The 19,874-nt window shown below is 43.0% G+C and overlaps 1 long non-coding RNA gene across 11 annotated transcripts in view; it reads left to right on the top strand.

Moving 5' to 3' along the window:
- The window catches only part of LOC129516788 (uncharacterized), a 76,703-nt gene extending 60,986 nt beyond the window's left edge, over nt 1-15,717 (top strand). For 6 of the 11 annotated variants that reach the window (XR_008665867.1, XR_008665865.1, XR_008665866.1 and 3 more), the window contains one exon: nt 11,397-13,085. This is a non-coding gene — a long non-coding RNA (uncharacterized LOC129516788). Of the gene's footprint in view, nt 1-7,235; nt 7,336-11,396; nt 13,087-14,866 lie in introns of those variants that run through there. The other 5 variants (XR_008665872.1, XR_008665871.1, XR_008665863.1 and 2 more) reach the window with 3 other exon arrangements.
- Nucleotides 15,718-19,874: the final 4,157 nt, after the last annotated feature.

Genomic DNA, 19,874 nt, shown 5'->3' with positions numbered 1-19,874 from the left:
AAACCTACTCTTTATTTAATTCCTCCATTTGAATCTTCTTTAATCTATGGAGCCCTTTAGATCGGGGTTGTATATCAAATATAGTAGCCACTAGCAACATTTGGCTATTTAAATTTAATCATACAAAATTAAAAATTCATTCCTCAGTTTGCACTAGTCTCATTTCAAGTGCTCAATATCTATGTGGGGCTGGCGGCTACCGTATTGGAAGCTCAGACACAGAACATTTTCATCATTGTAGAAAATTGTATCAGACAGTGAGGCTTTCAATAAAGGAAAAAGAAATATTTACTGATAAGTGACAATGTGATAGGCATCATATTTGATCTGTAATTTTTCTCCTTTCACGGTGAAGAAGCTTAACCTCAGAGAGCTTAAGTCACTTGCCCAAGTCACAAACGCATAGAGCAGTTAGGATGCCCACCAATTTATCTTGACTCTAAGCCCAGTGCATTTCCAATATATGGCCAAATGTTTGCTCATCCATTCATCTACCTAGTACATACTTAATGGTAGAATTACTGTATATTTTAATACTTATTACAGAACAACAGGTAAAAACTGATACTGAGCAAATTAGTCCCTCTACTAAGAACCTGTGCTCATGACTGGGGCTCTAAGATGAGAAGGAAGAATACAGTTCTTGACTTCACAGCACATATAGCCCAGCAGGGGAGTTAATCATTAAATATATAATCACAGAATTAATTATCAGCCACACTTGTGTTAAGTATCAAAGAGGAAGGCCCATCTGTTTTGGGAGAGGCTTCCAAATCCCGCTAAACATCAACAACAACAACAATAATTAGCCATAAAGCTTTAGTTTCCAAAGCCTGTAAAGTTCAAATTAGTGAGATAAATCTGTGATACTGTTGGCCTCCTGATTGATGAGTCCAGTGTAATCTGTATGCCTGGTAAACAGAGAGATCTATTTCATTCAAGGTCATCCTGGGTTGGCATGACCAACTTCAATTTCATTCCATTCTCCTTGGGTAGAAGTATTTTTGAAACGAAGAGCTGAGATCGGCTAATTTGTCAACATTACAAAGCAGGAGCCTATCGTCGTAACTCTTTTCTCTCACTGAACCTTCTCAGCAGCAGCAGCTGACATATGAACCTCGCAGATGAAGATGCTACAGCCTGGCTGTTTCTCCACCACACTGCTGAGGGTCAGATAGTCGGGAAATGCTTCTTCGTAGCCATTTCTTTATCATTTTGAACAGGGTCAAGCTCAAATACCCATAAAAGGAGATTGAAAGCCAATATGCTATACCATCAAATTTAAGAGGCTAGGGGAAAAAAAAAATCAAAGCCATAAACTGTTATCATTTTCAGTATTTTATTCCTTTTAATGCTAGTCTATTAGTTTCAATAAAAGGAAAACAGAATATCCATTACACGGTAACTTGACATGCCTATTATGCCAATATGATTAGTTTTTGTGAAACACTCATGTAGTGGTTATAGTTTATAGAAAAATTGATTTTACAGAATCAGAGAAATTAGGATTGGAAACATTCTATTAGGTCACTAGATACATCCCCTTGGACTAGTGAAGAATTGATCCCTAGCTCACAGTGTATTATCTGATACATTTTTCTATCAGGTTTTGATAACTTTATATATTTATTATAGGCTGGCAATATGTACCACTAAAAATTACACCAATCCATCTGAGAAATAAAATTCTAGAAAAATAAGCATTTGCTGAGCACTAATTTTACTTTGGTGGATACATTTTTAATATACTAGATTTTATAGCCTCTCATCTTATAAGAGGCAGGGTAGTAGCACCGGATCATGGGTTGGCATTACAATCAAATAGCGAATTTGCATATCTTAAGTTGCAGAAATTTCCCCAGACATAGTTTCCCATCAGATTTCTACAAAATGTGGTATGAATGTTTGATTCCCAAGAATGGCTTATTTTCCATACAAAAAATTGAGCCCTGTACCTCAAGCAAGTGCCTGCAATCAAACACTTGGCTAGGCTGACATTCCCTTCTTTGTGGGCAATATGTGCTAAGCCCTGGCTCTTGGAGAAACATTTGCTAGAGAGTAGCAAATGGAACTCTGTACCTGAGGGCCTTGGGGTGGGATGCAGCAAGCGAGTGAGCTGGTGTTCCACAAACCCCATGTGTTCTTTCTCACCGTGGCTCAGGGAGGGGAAAAGAAGAGCAGATGAAGAAGAAGAAGGCATCACCAGGCAAAGTGTACCTGTAATACGATCGGCCTGTAAACTCCTGGGGTCTCCCACGTCAGAGGGGTAGGATTGCTCCTGTCTGTTCCAGTGCGACCCTTCAGTTATTCTCTTTCCCTTTAAGACCATCCTTGAAGTTCATTTTCACCTGATGCATTTATTAAATATGGAGAAAACACAGGATGTGATTTTTCTTTTCAGTCCTGCTAGGTTTTTCCTTTACCCCTAGCTCCTTTATGGAGTTAGCAAGTGGGATGTTGGATGTGGGTGAAATTGGGGAGCAAGGGAGAAGGGGAATCGGGCTATGACATGTGGAAGAGAGCAGAGAGGAAGGCACAGAAATGTAGCATTCAGCTAAATAATGTCTAGTTCCACTTGGTGTTCACGTTCTCATGTCCTGTTCAAAAGCCCAGATGAAATTCCTGTTTGTTTGGGATGCAGCTGATGAGTATTATGTCTGGAGAGCATCCCAGAGAAGGTCTTATACATCTTTTATACACCTGCATGCTAAACGAGCAGAACACCCAGGTGCTGAGTAAGACATATGAATTTGTGGTAAATTATGCAAACAAGTAATTTTGCATGTCCAGAAAGTAGTGCTATCAGTGGTATGGTTTTCCTAAACTCTCCATAATTTAGAAGAATGCAAACCAAATGGCAGTCAAACCTCGACAGGGCCTAATTGCTCAGCACTGTGTATCCACTTCGATAGGTGCCAGTCACCCAGAAGGCTGCTTGCCTGCTAGGGACACTTGTACAGCCCGAGTAGAAACCAGTAAAACCCTTCCAGGGGATTAATGAAGGCAGGGGGAACCTTAGCCATGATGACGCCGCCCCACCCCGGATGGCAGCAGTAAAAACTGTTTTATCCAGGGGCCCCGTGGCTATGCCAAGGCAAAGATGATGCAACTAAAGAAAGAGAGACAGGGGGGCTGTGCTGTTGGGGTCAGAGACTTTCAGTAGTGATAGAGGATCCAGGCTTGCTACTCAGTGTGGCCTGGGGACCAGCAGAACCAGTGACTTGGGAACTTGTACCTACAGAGTCCTGGGCCCCACCCCAGACCTACTGAATCAGAATCTGTATTTTCACAAAATGCCAGGTGGTTTGTAAGCATGTTCAGGTTTGAGAAACACCAAGCACTTGAGAAATACATGTCACCAGCTCCCCAGTGGATTTCTACAGTCACAGTCTGGACCAGCTAAGAAGGGGCACAGCTTTTCCAGCCTAGTAGGAAGTTGGTTTCATGTTCATTTCAGCAAAAGCCAATGAATGATTATGTTCTTTTCATGAATACACATTCCTCGTCCTCCTCCTCCTTCTTCTTCTTTCTTCTTCTTCCTTCTCCTTCTCCGTCTTCTTCTTCTCCGTCGTCGTCTTCTTCTTCTTCTTCTTCTTCTTCTTCTTCTTCTTCTTCTTCTTCTTCGCTAGCTCCCATTATTGTCTCTTGGGAAGCATTTCTTCCTAACTGCATGTGAATCTGGTAAGGCTGTACCAAGAAGTCTAGGCACCTGCCTGAGGCTGGCCAGAAATAGTTTTATTCTGGGACTGCTAAGTAGAGGGAGGGCCTTTATTCTGAGATCATAAGGTGCAAGGACAATATTGGCTTGGGACTGGCAGGGGTATCTTGCTACCACGTGTAGAGGGAATTTGCTTGAGAACGAAGCTGGGGGGTCAGACAGAGCAGAGCAGAAAGATGGGGGGAGGGAATCATTTGGACCCTCAGTCCAGTTGTATCCAAAGCCGCTCAACCCCTTGGAGTTCTGAGCTGTGTGAGCCAACACATTCACAGTTTAGAGCAGTTGTAGGTTGGTTTTTGGCTGTTTGTAATTAAAAGGGTGGCCCTGACCAATACATTTCTGAAACTGGATTACGAGTTTTTCCAAAATAGAAACTACACCTGACTAAGGGAAGAAATTCATTGCCAAGTTCACAACTTATAAGCCGACAACTGTGAGTTTGTGTATATGTGTTTAAGTATAATCCGAGTATAATTAAATGTGGAAGGTTTAAAACTTTTAGGCACTCATGTGTCCCAAATACTGGTTATCTGTATAATTGCAGCAGGCTGTATTTATTTTCTAGATTTAGAGGCAATGCCTATTGAAATTAATATTCAAATTTATGCCAACTAATATGCAAATAAGCATAGCTTTGGTGCTTTAAAAAACAAGAGGATAGGATTGCAGCACTGGTGTTTCAATGGTGCTGATGCTTTGATGAAAGAAGACAAAGACGGCCAGAATGCAGATGAGACATGTTCCCTTGGAATACCCAATGCAAATGGGAAATTCATGGTTCTGTTAAACTGTTTTAAAACAGAAAACGATCCCTCAATCTTATATAGCAGTTTAACCATTCATTAATTTACTTGGTGCAAATACCACAACTTTTCAGAAACGATGCCACTCATAAATATAATCTATGACCACAAGAGAAAATATGTACTTTTACTCCTGCCAAATGTCAAAATTTAAATCTCTAACTGATTGTTCCAGTTGAAACAGTGTGGTCTGCCTCTCTTCTTTAACCTCTTCTATGCCTCTCTTCATAGACATATATTTCACTAGTATATGTCTAGTACAATATTATTTATGGCGTGTGCATATGGATTTTAAAATGATCAGTTAGGATTAGGTTAAGCTATGAATGACAGAAACTTGGAAAGCAGTGGAAATTTCTTTCTTTCTTAAGCAGGAGAAGTCTGGAGGTGGACTGTCCAGAGCTGGTATGGTGTTTCCATGGTTATTGAGGACTAAAGATTTTTTCCAGCCTTTCAAAACACAGTGCCTAGGGGGTGACTCTAATCCTCTGGTTCCATAAGGCTGCTGGGTTTCTAGACATCATATCCAGTTTCCCAGCAGCAGGGTGGAGGAAAAGAGGAAGAAGGATGGGCCCTCTCTCTTTTAAGGAAACTTCCGGGAAGTCCCACAAAGTACATCGACTTATATATCATTGATCAGAACTTAGTCTTATGCCACACGTATCTATGATGGAGGCTGGGAAATATGGCCTTTTAGGTGGGAAGCCAATTGTCCAGGTAAAAAATCATTACTCTGATAATTTGGGAGAGAAACAAAAAAATACCCTAGGAGAAAACTGTCAAACTCTGCTCCAAATATTAAATGCATATTTGTTTATTGATTTATTGTTTGCTTCCTGCACAAGAAGTTAGCTCCATGGGCAGCCCGGGTGGCTCAGTGTTGGGCTCCCTGCATGGAGCCTGCTTTTCCCTCTGTTTTGTGTCTGTCTCTGCCTCTCTCTCTCTCTCTCTCTCTCTCTCTCTCTCTGTCTCATGAATAAATAAATAAAATCTTAAAAAAAAAAAAAAAAAAGGAAAAGAAGCTAGCTCCAGGAGGGCAAGGGCTTTATTTTGTTCATGATTGTATCCTTAATGCTATTCTGTATATGTCTTTCTTGATTTTCTTTCATGAGTTTAGGAAGCTTGGCCAGCTAGAGTGCTGTGTTGGGAAAAATGCAGAAAGTCCATCCAGATTTGGTGAGAAAGAGTGCTGTGGTCAACCACAAATGTCTGCGGTGCCCAGACCACGTGGCCCAGGCCTAGAGCATTCCCTCTAACCACTAGTTCTCAACTCAAATGTCATGCAATGAGTGGCTACTGTGAAGCCAGTTTAAATCTATATGCCAGAAGGCCTTATTTAAATTTGTTGTTTAAAATGTTTTATTCTGAGTAGAGATTTGAGTATTTTCTGCAACTTTTTTTCTTTCTCTTATGTGGCATTCTCTTGCGCAGTTGTAAATTTTGCAGGTTTCTAGAGAGTTGCTAAAGGAATTATATGCAAATTCCAGGTTACACTTAGTTGGCAAATTCTAACCAGAAAGTTGCTGGGAAAAGGGATTTTTGCTGTTCTTTAAAGAATAAAATGAAAAAACAGGTCACGAATTTTTTTGCTGTCAGAGTAGGGGTGCAGTGCCATGGCATGTTCATCCTCTGATTCCTTGGGAAGGCAGAAGGGCCCAGAGAGGTGATAAGGACTTTCCAAGTTCTACACAAATGCTAGAAAGAGAAGCTTAGGCCTTTTCTTTATTTAGCTCCAACAATCTAAGCATGAGGACAAGAGGACCAGAGTTAAATTCAGCTACAATTAAAAATAGCTAAAACTATTGAGTAATGTACCAAATTGCATCTAAAAAAGTTTGTCTTTAAAAAGCTGTCACCGCAGCAACCTTCTTTTTCTGCCCCACACAACACATTTCCTCATCAGTAATGGTGACAAGACAGTAACTTGATATGGCTGAGTTTCTTTCAGAAGGAGGGAATTATGCAATGTTCCATAAGGAGAAATCATAATTTCAAGGATGTTGTTTAAAAAGCCCCCTTGATTACTCTTAATGCACTTCTCCTGGGGTACATGTCCCTCTTTTCCCCTACTTTCCCAACCGTGAGTCAAGAATTACTGCCTTATTATGTTTTTTTTTAAGATTTTATTTATTTATTTGAGAAAGAGAGAGAGAGAGCATGGGTGCAAAAGAGAGGGGTGGAGGGGAGAGGGAGATGGAGAAGCAGACTCCCCACTTTGCAGGGAGCCCATGTGCACAGGGCTCCATCCCCAGACCCTGGGATCATGACCTGAGCTGAAGGCAGGTGCTTAACCAACTGGGCCACCCAGGTGTCTGGAGAATTGCTGCCTTATTGGAATGACCTGCTTGTTATTTAAGTTTTGTTTTGTTTAGCTATTTCCATGAGATTAGCCATTTGTAAATAACATCTGGAAATTCTACATCTTAGTTTGGGTTTCCCCAAAGCAGAGTTTAAGAATCTTGGGAGCACATATTTTATTAGGGAGATAGTCCCAGGGAGCAGGAAGAAAAAAGCCAATAGATGAGTTTGTTATTGAGGTTACACTATGGGCAATAAAGGCTTGGTTTAATCAGAACCTCTGGAAAAGTAAACATATGTTAGAACTGTCGCTGTGCAGGATGAATGAGTGTAGCACTTATCCACTGACTTCCATTCCTATCGTTTGCAACTTACACTAGGGATATTAACACACTTCACCCTCCTACCACTCCCAGGCTGCACTTGTGTGGACTGACTACCCCATGACATCAGAAAACCCTATCTATCCACAGTGCCCAGCAGAAAGGCCTATGGGATGGATACTGACAGAGCAAGGTGAGTCTGAGATTACTCAGGAGTGTCCACTGTGTGTGCAGCTAAAGTCAAAGGTAGAATGAGGGGGAGTGATATTAGGGGGAGAGGTGTGTGTGCCAGAGGTATCTGCTAGAGCCATGGCTTGTGATCTGAAGTGAGTTAATGCTTAACAGCTTGGTATTTAGACCCCATGGTTATAATCAAGGCATTTGGTTGTGGATTTTTTTTTTAAGATTTATTTGTTTATTTGAGAGAGAAAGATCACACTGTGGGGTGGGGAAGAGGGAGAGGGTGAGAGAGGATCTCAAGCAGGCTCCCTGCTGACTGTGGAGCTGGACATGGGGCTTGATCCCAAGACCCTGAGATCATGACCTAAGCAGAAATCAAGAGCTGGATGCTCAATGACTGAGTCACCCAGGCACCCCTGTTTGTGGACTTTAATTGAAGATGACATTTAAAATCAGTAATAATCCAAGGTTATAAAGTGAAGACTAATATCACGGTAGCCATATTAACCATATACGTGTATAATTTAAGCCCTTGGATTTTTTTTCTCTCTCTTCTTGCTGTTTAACTTTCAAATTTCTCTTCTGTATGCTATGATCTCTACTGAAGGGTAGGGTTGAGAAAACAAGGTGGTAGAAATAGAATCTGTCAAATATTTCCACTTGTTAGGAACTCTTCAAAAAGTCCTTATGGAATAAGAGGCTGAGATTATTGGCTAAAATGGGATTTGGGGATTACATGTGATTTTAATTTCTCTACACTCTCCAATTTCTATAATTAATTGGGACATGACTCACAATCCTGAGTAGCACGCCTAGAACACAGGAGAGAAAGATGTATCTTCTGCTTCTTACTTTTGGGGCTGCATTTCCCGTGTGTAACGGGCACGGTGGGTGAAGGATACAGAGATGGTATGGTGTGGTGAAAACTGCAAAGGGTTTGTGAGTAAGTCTGCCCCTTGCAGCTATGAGACCCTGCTGAGCCTCAGTTTCCACGACTCTATGAGCTGATAAGCTTCCTTGCAGAGCTATTGCAAGGATTAAGCATTATTATGCAATGTGTTTGACATATCAAAACTGCATTGTAAAGTCAATTAATAAACAAATAAAAAATCTTGGTTCATTTGATATCCCATTTAGACTTAGTTTCTGGGTAAAGCTTACATTTACTGAAACAAACTGCTTTGACTCATTTAGACTGAATCTTTTAAGATAAAATCAGAAAATCCCTTGGGTTGATACTGAGCTGAAAATATAGGTGCCAAGAGGCAAGCATATTCCCCATTTTATCCACCCCAAGAAAAAAGAATAGTCTCCCAGTGACCAGAATAACTGCTCCCAGACTGCAGTAAGTGGTCCCAGAGCACTCCCCACTCCTTTGGCTACTGCTCACATTATGGGCAGAAGTTGAGTGGCAGGTCCCAAGCGAGATGGACAGGACAACCCTTGGTGGTCCCTCATTATCCCCAGCCATTGGATCCATCACGTGGGAGGATTTTGATTTGGTCTGCAGCCCATAGTAGATTTCTCCCAACAGCAACTGGTTTTCAAATCTGGGGTACCTGAAGACTTTCCAAGAGGTACACAGCCATGCATAGATTTAAAGGAACTCATTTCCCATTCTCAACTTTCATATGTATCCTTTCTAAAATTGAGTAGAGGTGGTCTGAAAACAAGACTGTTTCTCTCTTCCTCATTCCCTTTCACAGTCTTCCTTCTCCTACTTTAGAGAAACCTTTATTTCCTACCCATCCCAAATAATGGGATGGTTCATTGCTCAGGATGTAAAAACTTCCGTGGTGCCAAGTAAAGGGACAGTTAGAAATAAAGTCCTTTTCTAAAGGACCTTGTCTTTTCCATACTCCAGATATTGCCAAAGAAACGTTCTCTGCTGAGGGAGATCCCTGTGACCTTTGATAAGGCATGATAAAGGCAGAGTCTTATTTCATGATAAAACTGGGAATATTGTCTATCTGTAGTGGATTGTTGTCATAGAGACATGTCTCAGCATGTTTATTTTGAATTAATAAATGAAGTCAGATATGTTCGGGCAGAAAGTAAGCCTGCTTTGGCTGACTAGTTTGATACCAAGGACTATTTATATGGGAGACATTTTCCATTAATAAGTGAGTTAAGTGTATAGCTCCAAAGTTGTTTTATTTTAAAATAGATTTAAAATGTGTGATAATATTAAAGCAGTTAATAAAACATATTATATTGAAAAAGATCTAGTGAAAGAAGCAGTAATTCCTGACATTTTATGTATGTATCAGGTTAAACAAAGCGCCCTTAAGTGAAAGAGTAAAATGCACAAATGACAGTCACTTGCTTAATCTTTGTAGAGACTTTTTGATATACTTCTCAACATTTCAGAAAGTGGGTGGCTGACTGGGTAACACATCCTTTTGCAAGTTGGGTGGTTCAACTCTCTGCTTTCAGTAAAATTGAAGGAAGACCTAACTGAACTGTCAGTTCTCAGACATTAAAAATAATTTGTGGTGATAGTAAACTTTGTTATTTTTGATATAAGAATCAGAAAGATCTCAAATAAATGAGAGCAGTACTTCTAAAGCATATCTATTTGTCTTCCCTGCATGCCTATCTATGTATTTATGTGAGCAAGGTATCTCAGCAATTACACTGAAAACAAGGGTAAGTAGAAATAGAATTGCTGCTGTAACGTCTTACTCTAGCAAAAAGTAATGTTCATTCATGGAGCATCAGCTAATTGAGAAAAGCAGCTTCATTTATCTCACTGAAAGACACATTTTTAATAAAATTTTATTTTTTTGCTTGATGATTCTTTGTCAAGATTTGCAATATGTTGATATTTTGTGATTAAAGAGGTTTATGTTAGTATAAAATTCTGTGGGCAAAATAGAATGAAAATATGAGTTCAAAGAGGAAAAAGGAATCATGTAAAATATGCATCTATAAATATGATGAATAGTTTAAATGTTAACTTAAAAATGTGTTGAGGGGGCGCATTAGTTTTCAAATTTTATTACAGGACATTCAAGTGAAAAAAACACACCATTGCAATAGGGGAGCTGCCTATAGTCCTTGGGAATACTATGTTCCTTGTTGGTGTGGGGATGAGGGAGAGAGGTGAGAGGTGCACAGTGCCTCTCGAAGAATCTGTCTGGTGACTGGTGTCACGAGATTTTGATTTGTAGTGTAGGCTTCCTTGGAATTTGAAATTCTGGATTAATATTAGAACCAGCCTTGTGCTTTAACCTGAAATAGGCCTTCTCTGCCATTTTAGGTCCTCTCTGGTTCAGGTCTATACTTTCTTAAAGACATCTCCCTCTCTGAAGTCATCCCTGATATATATTTCTGTTGTGTGGGTTCCCATAGCTATCACTTTAATCAAGATTCTGTGAAAGCATTTATTTCGTTTGTTCATTCATTCATTCATTCAAGAACCATGTGTGCCAGGTACTGCGTAGGGAGCTGAATATGCCATTCTGAGCAAAACAAGCATGGGCTCCATCCTCATGGAGCTGATATTTCAGTGGAAATAGAGGAACAATGAAAGTAAATAATTATACAAATAGATGATTAAAGATCATAACAAGTACTACGAATGCAAAGAACATGGTGATTAATGACAGGAAGAACAGGGAGTGCTTGGTTCTAATTGAATAAACAGGACAAATTCTTTGAGGAGGTAACAGTTACACTGAAATCAGAAGTAGGAGAGCAACCTGCCATGCTAAAAATGGTGAAATGGTGTTCCAGTTAGTGAGAATAATGGGTGGGGGTGAGGTGGGAGACCAACTAGTGATGCGCAAGGACAGAAAAAAGCAGGGCCCCCCAAATATTCATAAGCTCAGATTTTATTCTCGGTGCGGTGGAAATCCATCGAAAGACTTCTAGCAAGTTTTATTTGTTTTTAAAATATAATTTGGGCTGATGTCTGAAGACTTGACTGGAGTAGGCAAGACAGAAACAGGGAAATCATTTTAGAGGTGTATCAGCCAGATTAGGCAAGGCTATGCAGTAATAACCCCTAAATCTTTGGGGCTTATATCAACAAAATTGTATTTTTTCACTCATGCTACACATCTCTTACAGGTCGCCAGGAGCCCTACTCCCTATCCACTCACTCCAGGATCTGGCCAGATGGAGCAGCCCCACCATCTTGAAAATTGATGGTCACACAGCAGAAAAAGGAACACAGTAAACCAGGTCCTGGTTCTTAAAACATCTGCCTAGACAAGTCACCTGCCCCTTCTACCTGTATTTTATTGTCCTTATCAAATTATATGGTCACCCCTGATTTCAACATAGATGGAATGTACCCCCTGCAGGAGGGGCAGTGTGGGAAAAGAAAATGAATATCTGGTGGACGGTTTTACGAGGTACTGCTGGAGGCTATTATTGTAGTCCAAACAAGACGAGATGGGACGTTTGATCGAAGTGATGCTAGTCAAGACCGGGACAAATGGGCAGATTTGAGGTTATTTTTGGAGTTCTTTTCTGGATATGGAAATGGCTTGACTCCGATGGAGGTTTGTTGTTGTTGTTGTTGTTGTTGTTGTTGTTTGGTCACTCTCATTAGACTGTGAACCTCATGAGGCAAGCCATGATATTCATCTCCATTTATCCAAGGCCAAGCATAAAATTGTTTACCGAATGAAGGAATGGGATTCACAGATCAAAAACCTGCCTCCTGGATATACTATGGCGTGGAATTTCCCACAGTTGGGGTGAATCTGTTCTGTAGAGGGAGGGAGAAGATTTAAAAAAAAAAATGTTTTACACATAAGAGAAAGCCTCACTCATTGGATTTTCTGCAGGATTGTGAGGGACATCGATTTAGGAAATGGTCCGGGCCACAGCACTGCTCCTTCCTGGGGGGAGAGCCTGACTGGGCCCGTCCTGTTCCATTGCCTCCTGGGACTGACATTTCTTCCATTTCTTCCATCTCCGTCAGCTTCCGATCGCTTTGCACCCCGGGAGGGGGCGGAGGAGTGGCCATCTGCGGCGATGCCTCTGGAGAAAACAGAGTTTAGATACAGCCCATAAATCCAGCCCAGTGAATGACTCCCTTAAACAAAGACAATGGCTGGTGGAGCGGGGGTGGGGGGTGGGGGGAACCCGCCGAAAAGAAATCTTGAAAAATTGCCGCGAGGAGGTCTGCCCTCCAGGTTGCTGCCCTCCCTGCTCCCCTACCCCCCCCCCCGACGCTGCTTGGCCCCGCGGGCCGCTGGTTGCACAAGTGACCTGCTGGGTTTCCAAGAGACCTCCCCACCTCCCCCCCTTCCCCCGACCGCCCCCCCCAGCCTGCTGCGCCTTCGGGAGGCGGTGCTGGGCGCCCCAGCCTCCGCCCCCGGCTGTGGTCCTGGGGGGGGGCAGCCTGCGTTGCGCTAGCACATTCCTTCCCCTCTCGGTGTGGTGGCCCTCTGTCACCCCGCGGGGACCAGCGCCTTCTCTAACACCTGCTCCGGAGCCCCCCCCCCCGGGGTTCATGGCTGGTCCTTGCTGCATCCTGGTCCTCTTGGTTCAACATCAGGGATGGGGGTGAGGGGGGGAGGGATGGTGTTAGCCAAGGTCACTGCGTCCCGGCCCCCGGGGCAGGAAAGGGTGTGCGGCTCGCGCCCCGGGGGCGGAGGGGTGGGGGGGGCGGTGGAGGAGCCCCATCCCTGTCCGGGAGACCACAGGCCGGGAACGTGCTCCTGGCACAGACGTGGGCTCAGCTCCGGGCGCAGGCCTGGCCCGAGGCTTCAGTCCCGGGGCTTCCAGGAGCCGGCTCCCTGCGGGGGGGGGGGGGGGAGCGGGGGGCGGTGCCGGGGTCAGATCCGGCCGCTCCGAGGAAGAACTCTCGCATCCCCGAGGCTAACATGCCACCGCCGGTGGTTTATTGCTCAGAGCTCCGGTCCCACCCCGGCGCCCACCCCACCGAGCCTCCTGTTGAGCATGCATCCCCCTGGGAGCATGCATCCCCTCAAGCCGCCGGCACCTTCCAGGAAGGGAGGCGGTTCACGGTTAGCCGGGCCTCAGGCCCAGGGCAGGGACAGGCCGCAGCAAAAGGAGAACCGGGGTTCCGGAGGGAGGAGGGTCCTGAAACAAGGACGAGAGGAAGAGGAAGGGAAGGGGAGGTAGAGGCTCTCACCAAGTCTTGGGTGATGGTGACAGTGGAGGATCACCCAGGCCCCACGGTCCCGGTTTGCTGCCCCGGGCCAGGTCCCCGAGGAGCTGAAAGGAATCACCCCCGGAGGGAGCCCCGAAAGTGTTTCTTAACAAACAGCCAGCTTTGGATATCCACTTTACTGATGCGGATATTCAAATTGCTGATTTCTTTCTCTTTTTTTTCCCTCCACTGTGCCGATCTCTCCAAGCCCCGACCTGCCCGAGTCATTCTAGTGCAGGGCCGGGGGGCAGGAAGACTGTGTCTACCTGGGAAGCCAGGGCTCTGGGAAGACACAGGTGCAGCAGCTGCAGGGGCCCCAAGCTTCTGGGCCTGGCCGGTGACTTTCCTGCTCAGCAGGCCTTCCGGCAAATGCACATTCAGGTCCCCATCTGCCAACAGTCACAAGATTCAGAGAGCCACGGCCTCGACAGCCCAGCCTGCCTCACCCTCCCGTCTGTTCTCTGAATGGGCAAACCTCACACAGCAGCATTGCCTGATTCTCCCTGGGCACCTGTGTGGTAGAGGCAGAGGGCGCTGGTGTTGGACTGAGTCATGTTCTGGGGCACTCTGGGCAGGGCATGGAGGTGCCAAGGAGGCCAGGGCCCCGCCACCCCTCTGGCTTGCTGGGAGGCCCTGAGCCGTTGGTACATGACCACTTGGATCTTCTGGGTGGCGTTATAACCCCTGAGAAATGCCCATTGCTTTGTGGGGAGGTAACCTTAATGCAATGCTTTTCTGCATTCATGTGAGTTTAAAGTCAGCATTCTGTTGAGGAACGAACAAAAAACAAGCAAAACTTGTTTCCAGAATATTCTCCTGTCTCCTACCATCAGTATAACACCTTAATGATTTGCGATACATAAACAAGGAGTGGGATTCAACTGACATGCCAACCAACACCGCTCTCATCATCAGAGCATGAGGAGTAGCAGATACTTTATGCCGTGGTAACTGGCTAGCTATACAGTCCCACAAGCCATAAATGCAAAATCCGCTTCTTCCTCCTCTCCCCACCACAGTGCCCCCTGCATATTAAGTACTGAATTAATGAGTTCATCATTGGGGTCAACTCTGAACTGGGCTGACTTCTCAGCAACCAGTCTCAGGAAAAGCAGGAGGGAGTTGTCTACTCACTGACCTCAGAAGAACGGTTGATAAAAATGTTGATTCCTTTGGTTACTTATGAGTTATAACATGCATATAAATGAGCAGGCTTTATTAGTTGGTGTAGATATCAAATTCTATCTGTAGAAAACAGGCATTTTACTCTAAAAGAGGCTAAACTGGGTTAAAAATGAGCTTCACAATCCTATTAGAACTCGTGTTCATATCTGTCCCCCCAAAAGGGCACTGCCTTCCTTTGAATTGTAGGATCTAGAATTGTAGAGCTCATCAAACCGCCTTCTTTCAGAGATGAAGAGATGGAGGCTCAGAGTGCTAAAGTGGCCTGTGAGTGGCTCTCCAGCTCGGGCCGGCGGAGGGAGAACCGGTGTACGAGACTTATGCTCTTCCAGCCAGCGTTCTGTCTCTGCCATGATTCACAGGATCAGAGTTTCTACGAGCCTCCCAGGCTGGGGAATGTGACTTTTTGTTGTCCTCTTTAAAGCATGCTGTAATAAACAATCTACGGTGATTACTCTTCCCTATAATTCCACATGGGGATTATAAGCCATCCTGTTATTCTGTAGCTGTATCATGCTGGTTTATTATTATATTGAAATGTTTCCTTTAAATACATTAGAGTCATACAGTATTTATTTTAAATAAGAGGGAACTAGCCTCTAGGAGATGTAGTAGTTCCTAAATTAGAAGCTCAGACGTTTTAAATTAGAACAAAAGGCCCTAGGTAAATCTCTGAAGTAGGCCAGCAAGCTTGGTGAACGCATGAGGGAATTTATTGCAAGGTGTCAATAGATTCACGTGTATGTGAAGAACTGATTATAGACTAAACAAATAATATTTCTCACCCATACATCTCCTATGGGTCCACAAGCTTGTATTTGAAACCTTTGGGGCTGCATATGTTTTGGAAGTTAGATATTTCAGGTTTCAGAAGTCAGGTAACAGGATGTATAAACTATATATTAATAGCATTCCCAGGAGTCTGGAACAGCGCCCTATAATCAAGCACCTTAATAATTTTGCAGTTAAATATGGGAATGTTCACTACTAATGGAATAAAAAAAAGACTATCAATAACCTTATGTTAGTTCAGGTCAGGTTTTGCCCCCAAAATGAGTTTGTCATGAACGTATCAAAAAACCTCTATTATAAGGGGTAGTAGAAAGGGAGGCGGGAGGGGGATGGGGTGACTGGGTGGTGGGCACTGAGGAGGGCACCTGACGGGATGACCACTGGGTGTTATACTATATGTTGGCAAATTGAACTTCAATTAAAAAATATATTAAAAAACAAAACAAAAAAACCCCCTCTATTTTTAGTGCTTTATAAAGTCCAGGATTATGGGTGAAGGATTGTAGATCTAAATTTAAATATATGAACATACTAATCATTAAGAGATAAACTTATTAAATGAGTTTCAATATTTAATGTACCTTTTTGTCACTATGTATTTTCTCAATCGGTGGCTAGATACAAAGACAACAACATATATCACACCAGAATTCACAAAATTTTAAGGACTCTTGGGTGTCCTTGGTGGAACCCTAATCCCAATCGCAGCATGGCCCTGGATACCTGCTTCATGGGACCATCTCCTTCCCTAGTGCACAGTTGGAGGGGTGGGAGGGCCAGTGAGGACCTAAGGCTGGAGCCTCATTAGGAAAATCTCTATCCTTTAGGGCAGGGATTCCCAATCTTATTAAATAGGAGGGACTCCTTTTAATTGTACGTGCTCTGGAGCTAGATTTCTGTGTCAAGACTCTTGCTCTGCTGGGACATCTGGGTGGCTCAGTGGTTGAGCATCTGCCTTCGGTTGTTATCCCGGGGTCTAGGGATGGAGCCCCAAATTGGGCTCCCCTGGGGAGCCCGCTTCTCCCTCTGCCTAGGTCTCTGCCTCTCTCTGTGTGTCTCTCATAAATAAATAAAATCTTTTTTTTTTAAATATTATTTATTTATTCATAGAGACACAGAGAGAGAATGAGAGGCAGAGACACAGGCAGAGGTAGAAGCAGGCTCCATGCAGAGAGCCTGACGTGGGACTCGATCCAGGGTCTCCAGGATCACGCCCTGGGCTGCAGGCGGCACTAAACCGCTGCGCCACCGGGGCTGCCCTAAATAAAATCTTAAAAAAAAAAAAAAAAAGATTCTTGCTCTGCTACTTATCTATTGTGTGAACTCAGACAAATCATTTTTACGTCTTTGCACTTCAGCATTCTCCTCAGTTATAAAGGAGGAAGGAAGAGTTCCTATTTTGTAAGAATATCATAGGGACTCATTTTAAGTAAAGCTCTTAGAGGAGTACCAGACGCATAGTAATCTCTCAATAAATCTTGACTATTATTATTACTACTATAGTATTAGCCTACATGTCTACGGTAGGCAGGATAATGCCCCCCCCCACTTCCAGATGTCTACACCCTAATTCCCATAACCTGTTACAGAATACACTGGAGCATACCAGTGTAGACTTAGTTAAGGGCCTTCGAATGAGGACATTATCCTGGATTATCCAAGTGTTCCCAGTGTAATCTCACGAATGTGTAAAAGGGAAAGCTATTCCTGGCTGTGGTAAGAGAAAGAGATGTGACAACAGAAGCAGAGTCAGAGAGAAGCTCCATGGCTAACTTTGAAGATGAGAGAATGGGCCACAAGCAAAATGTGGTGCATCCATAGAATTGAAGATTATTGGTCTGTAAAAGGAAAGAGGTACTGATGCTCGCTACAATATGGGTGGACCTTGAAAACATTATGTTAAGTGAAAGAAGCCAAACACAAAAGGTCACATATTGTATGATTCCATTTATATCAAATGCCTGGAATAGGTAGATCCATAGAAACAGAGGGCAGATTGGGTGGTTCCAAGGGGCTGGCATGAGGGGGAAATGGGGCACAACTGCTGAGAGGGTGTGGGGTATTATCTTTTGAGAGAGAGAAAGAGAGATGGATTTATTAGCACCAAACAAACTTTATGCCATAAATATCACAAAGTGGCAGCCACAAAAAGAAACAAAAGATGCTATTGGAGCTAAACTGGGCTCCTGATTCTGCATTTCCAACCCTCCCCTGACTCTGTGCCTCCTTCTCAAAAAAAAAAAAACCAAAAAAAACCAAAAACAAAAACAAAAAAACACCACAAGGAGGAAAGACACCCAACTAACGAAATCCTGAGGATTCTCATCAATATGTTCCAGCTTCAAGAGAAATAGATTGAGGGGGTGAGTCAGCAATTCCAGGAAAGTTCCAGGAAAAATTCTTGAGAGAAGCCTCAAGGCTTGGCCCTAGGGATTTATTTGTCTGAGGCAGAAAGGGATTCTGGGTTAGTGCATTGAGCTGCAGAAATGAGCTGAAGCCCAGTGGAGTGTACTACACCCCTGATTAAGTGGACTGGGCTCCAGTGAAAAGATAGTTAGCTGCATCTCAGGAGGGAGTGAAACCCTGGGCTCCAAGCAAGGACTCCAGGCCCATTCCAACTGTTCCCATTTCGCATTCTCAAACCTCAAGCTATAGAGAAGGGGCTTGAAAATAACACTGCACCCAGAGTGGGGAAGGAAGTGTTCTCTATTAGGCAGGGAGGATGTCAAGGAAAATTCACTTATATTGTGTTCTATTGAAGCAAGAGACAGTCAGAATTGCCCATATTAAGCAGAAATAAGATGAGAAGAAATGGTATAGTCATTGTAAAAATAGACTTAAGGAAAGTAGATGCATGTTAAAGACAGATGAAAAATCCTGTCTGGAGGAAACCAAAACCAAAATAGCAAGCAGGTTCTTTGCAAGTGTATTGCACTGTATAAGAACTTAATAAGGACACAAATGAAATAAAACAAAAGATCAGGGATGTCTGGGGGGCTCAGCTGGTTGAGTGAGCTGACTCTTGGTTTCAGCTCACGTCTTGACCTCGGGGTCTTGAGATCAGATCTCTGTGGGGCCCCCCGCTCAGTGGGGAGTCTGCTTGAGATTCTCTCCCTCTGACCCTCCCCCTGCTTGCACTGTCACGTGCAAGGGCTCTATAAATAAATAAATAAATAAATAAATAAATAAATAAATAAATAAGTAATCTTTAGTAAAAAACGCAAAAGATCAAAATAAGAAGATAAAACAACAAAATGAGATAGAATGGAATATTGAAGAGCTAAAGGAACAAACTAAATTTTCAAGTAACTATTAGAAATAGAGATTGTAGACATGGATAAAACTCACATTAATGACTGGTGTGGACTTGAGATAATAGCAGCAAATGTGGGGAAACAATAATTGATACTAATTACGGAGCTCAAAGCTAATTCAGTGCAAAGATTTTTGATATTCTTGGGACGCCTGGGTGGCTCAGCTGTTGGGTGTCTGCCTTCAGCTCAGGTCGTGATCCTGGAGTCCTGGGATCGAGTCCCACATTGGGCCCCCACAGGGAGCCTGCTTCTCCCTCTGCCTGTGTCTCTGCCTCTATCTGTGTCTCTTATGAATATAATCATAAAAAAATCTTTAAAAAAAGTTTTTGATATTCTTGATAAAAACTCAACAAGAAAAACAGAAAAATTATTGAAAAGCATAACACAGGAGAATTTTCCAGAAGTGACAGAAGCAATTGGCAGGTTGAAAGATCACACAGGATACTAGGCAAAACTGATATAGAATGAGCAATGTTAGTCATATAATGATGAGGTTATTCAACCTCAAGGAACTTTCTCAGGCATTCTGCAGAAAAAGCTAAAAGGGGAAAAAGAAAAATCAAAGGGCCTTCAGACTTCTTATCAACTCCCAAACACTAGGGAACAGCATGGCAATGTCTATAGAGGAAAAAAATCGTGACCTAGAATATCTTCATCCTGCCAAATTAAGGGCAACAAGGAGAGCATGCTAAAACATAACAGAGCTCAGGGAATAAAGCACACGTACATCTTCTAGAAGAAAGCCTTTGTGGACACAGGCTCTGAAGCCAGATTGCCTGGATTTGAATTCGGGTTTGAATCCTGGCTTTGCCACTTACTAGCTGTGTAGTTTAGGCAGGTTCCTTTTTATACCAAGTCTCCTCATCTGTAAAATGGGGATCATAGTCACTATTTAATTGGGCTGTTTGTGTGGATTCAATGAAATATATATATATATATATATATATATATATATATATATATTAAACTGCTTGGAATAGCGCCTAGCCCGAAGTAAATGCTCTATATACACATGTTTCCTGTAATCAATATTGTGTATCATTGTGATGAGGAAAGCCATCTCACCAAGAGATAAAGCTAAGAATGGTAAAGTACTAAATTAGTTTAAACACAAAGCTAAGATTGAACAAA

The sequence above is a fragment of the Nyctereutes procyonoides genome, unplaced genomic scaffold (genome assembly GCF_905146905.1).
Source record: "Nyctereutes procyonoides isolate TBG_1078 unplaced genomic scaffold, NYPRO_anot_genome, whole genome shotgun sequence".
NCBI lineage: Eukaryota > Metazoa > Chordata > Mammalia > Carnivora > Canidae > Nyctereutes > Nyctereutes procyonoides.
The sequence above is the reverse complement of the archived record's forward strand: the minus strand, read 5'-3'. Positions and strand labels throughout refer to the sequence as shown.